Raw genomic sequence first — 4,160 nt, 5'->3', positions numbered from 1 at the left:
TTTTTTTAGTCTAATACTATACGCAATAGGTTAACTATATTTGGTGTATGCACATATTTTATGATCTATATGTCAGTCGCGCAAGTTTTATTTGACCTTCAGCTCATTTTCATGGTTAAGTGGTTATAGTTAAGTTTTTTTGTTTTGGTCTGTTTTTACTAAAATATAAGCAATAGCTACAGGTCAATTTTATTTGTTGTATGGAAGAATTGTTAGCTGTACATGCCTGTCTGGTATGGTTCATCTGACCTTGACCTCATTTTCATGGTTTAAACGGTCAATGTATAGTTTTCTTGGTTGCTGTTAAGTTTATGTGACAGTTGTACTAAAGCTTTATAGTTAGGACTACCAACACAATATCACTGATATGTAAAGAAGATACATTTCAGTGTGTGCACTCTTGTTTTTGTTATTTATGAGTAAACGTGGCAGAAGATAGTAATCAAAGGTATCAGGATTATAATTTAGTTCGATTAAATATGAAAACAATAATCAATAAATTTATACGTTCGGAATGTTTAAACACGATTTGACGTCAATCAAATGTGTTAACTCATAGAATGAAGATGAACCGAAAACGAGAATATAAGCCAGTCCATTTAAAGTCAACAATGACCCGTTTTAACAAATACAGACCCGCCACACTATAAATGTATCTGTTCAACATCAGCTGCCTGTTACTCACTGGTTTTCGTTAGTTGCTGTATATCATATTTGTTTATCGCTCATTATTTTGTACATAAATCATACGTTATTTTTTTCCTACGATATATCTTTCATTTTTTTTTATTTAAATGCATTTTATAGCTGACTATGTGGTACTGGTTGTACTCGTTGGTGAAATTCGCACGCTGACCAATAGTTGTTTTTCTGTGTCGTGTTGGTATGTTACGGAGAGTGGTCTCATTGGCAATCAATTTGTCCGTTCATTGTCTTGTATAAAAATTTGGCCTTTCGTTTTCTTGTTTGAATTGTTAAACATTGTCGTTTGGTGCCTTTTGTAGCTGACTATGATATAAGGGCTCTGCTCAATGATTAAGGTCGTGCGGTGACCTATATATTTCTGTGTCATTTGGTCTTATGTCGAGATTTGTCTCACTAGCATTCATACCACATCTTCTATTTTATAATTAAAGGGATGTAGACATGACTATTGTAATATTTAGTTTTCAGGTACATAAAAACTATCAACCGAGAAGAGTTTACATTGATACATGTTTTAAGTTCGCATCACTTTAACACTCATTTTGTTCCCTGAATGAATTGTTATATCCATGAAAGAAACCGTCGTCCAGCAATGAATTCATTATCTGGACATCCCAAATCGGAAGAATCGTTTAGAATTATGTTTTAAACAACGTTGCGGGCAGATGTACATTTGGCTTCCCACAAATGAAACGACAATGTAAGATTGGAAATGTATATTGCGTTGTTGTATCAAGAAATGCATCAAATTGGTGGCATATTCTCCCACTTCCATCTGATTGTCAATATAATTATAATTATTGGAATAGTGCGTATATTCAAATGATTTTGTTATTGCATCGTTCCGTGTGTTTTATCTTTAATATCCTTTTTTTTTTTATCTGTTAATGTCATCCACTACCTTGGGATACGTAATTCTATACTTAAAATCCCCCTTAACGTGGTATTGCTTAAATCATTAAAAAGCCTATATGATGAGTCTCACGACATATATTCCGACGTACAAATGATTGTTTCCTCTAGGAATGTATTTTCCTTCAAAAAAGTGTTTTTTGGTTAATACTTCTCAGCTTTATAAATTTAACGTCGTCTAACATTGGTTGCGTTAATTGAAAAATGTATCAATACGTGAAATAAAAAAAGATACCGAACTTTGACGCCAATTGAAAACGGAAAGTTTATAAATCAAAGGTGCTATCAAACGTTCAAACAAATAAAACGATTGATTAACACCGTTTATATTACTGACTTGGTAAAGACATGTTCTTATATAGAAATATGTGGATTAAACCTTGTTTTATTGTAAACTAAACGTCGAACTTGAATGACAGAAAAAAAAATAGTATGCCTATATCCCTTGGAAGCAAGATATGTAAGCTAACATTCGGATTCAAAAAAGACAATAGCAAGATACCAAAGGCACATTCAAGCTCATTAGTATACAGCAAATGAAAACGTAATGGGTAAAACCAGAAGATGCAATTCCTACAGAATTTGTCAACTATCTTTATTGGTTTCTTAATTGCATCGTGATGTCACATCAACTACTTTGTATATATGTAACCAAAAAAAAAGTAAATGAAAATCCTTAAAATGACATTTTTACTGTAAATTTAAATGAGTAATATTCGTGTTCGGCATTGCTTTTGGAACTTTATCATCATTATACTTTTTTGCTTGTTAAAAAACTGTAGATACTGTTATTTTCTTCGGAAAAATGTTAACAAAAGTACGGCAATCCAGGTCATTTAAAAAAATCCGTGCTAACGTGTTAAGCACTCTTCTATCTTAAAACATTGAACGAATTGAAACCATATGTCATACATATATATTATGTCTCTTCATCTATATTATGTTGTTTCATTATACAAAATAATTGTTTACTAGAAGAGTACAGTGAATGTGATCGTCTCCGCTGTTAAGGTGTATAAGTATACGCATATTTGTAATATTATAATATCAATTATAAGATTGTTGTAAGCCCTTAATTATTTTTTGGGTAAACCTCACATTGTTGATTCTAAAATGCTTATACTACAAATTCTTCAATAAGCACAACTTTTCCAACACCATAGTAATACATGTTAAATTAACCAAAAAAGGTGCCGTTGCCACACAACTAAATTTTGAACTATACTTCACTCTAATTATACAAATATTGGTTTTAAGGATATATCCGGTTGTGCTGTTTGTTGGTTGGTAGTGTTTTACAGTTTCATTTACCAAACCAAATGCATTGTTTAAAGTAGGTTAGTGGTAATTCATACGAAAACTATTGATACTTATACAAAATAGTATTTAGATCTATCACGAGATAGCTGAAAATCAATATTGAATCAAAGTATCTAGTAGTTTATTTTTCAAATTGAAACAAGCAATAACGAATACGTCAACCTCTTATAATTGATAATGTTGATAGGTATTTTATTATTCCTATACGTAAGTTTTCAAAACGCCGCGTCATTCCAATATAAAACAATAATTGTTTTTTTCATGAACTAACATTTTAGTTTACACTTGGTTGTCAAATTGGTCTTATGGGATTGCCTAAATAGCAATTTCCTTTTAAATCATGTGGTCGACAGACAAACGTGATAACAAACAGTTGTTTGATTGAGACCTGCATTTGTTCATAGGTACACACCAATATAATTACATCTGCTCCTGTTATACTTGTAGTTATTTTTCAAAATGTGTCTATCACCATGGTTAATATGAGAAAGTTATTGTTTTCGAAGAGTAGAAGTAGTAGAATATTTTAATACTTAAGAAAACTAAAAATTTTCTCACAATCAATACGGATGGTAGATAAGTTCGATGTACGGCATTTATTTCTGTGAATTGAAGCAAATTATATGAAACATCTGTCTAATGCCAAGTAACGGACTGGAAGATACTGTGTATATGTTTTAGCATCAAAAGATATTAAAATACATTTATATATAGGATCAGTCACTTCAAAACTATTTTAAATAAAACGAAATATGCAGTTATCTACGTAAACCCATATCAAACAAATTATCTAACAGCTGAAGGTAAAAACAGAAACTTTTTTTCAATATCAAATATAATGTCTTTTATACTTTTCTGGTGAACTTCATCATTTGTTCATTATGTTGATAATCTTGTATGAGTATAATTCAAATCCTACAAATCTAGTTAAGCAAAAACGTATATACAATCTAACAAATATGTATATTTATTATAAAAATGTTCTATGTCTTGTCTTTATCTACTGCTGTTTTTGATGGGTGTCCGTAAGATATTTTATCATTAAGGTTTTTGTTAATGTTGTTCTGTCCGAAAATATGTTAACCTGTACTACTAATCATATAATTTAAAACGCAGCATTGGAAATTCTAGATAAAAAAACTATCTTTAATGCTATTTATTTGATGAGCATATGAAGCAGAATCTGCTTACCCTTCTGGAGCACCTCAGATCAACCTCAATTT

The sequence above is a fragment of the Mytilus trossulus genome, unplaced genomic scaffold, assembly GCF_036588685.1.
Source record: "Mytilus trossulus isolate FHL-02 unplaced genomic scaffold, PNRI_Mtr1.1.1.hap1 h1tg000210l__unscaffolded, whole genome shotgun sequence".
In the NCBI taxonomy this organism is placed as follows: domain Eukaryota; kingdom Metazoa; phylum Mollusca; class Bivalvia; order Mytilida; family Mytilidae; genus Mytilus; species Mytilus trossulus.
This window is presented reverse-complemented; position numbering follows the sequence as displayed.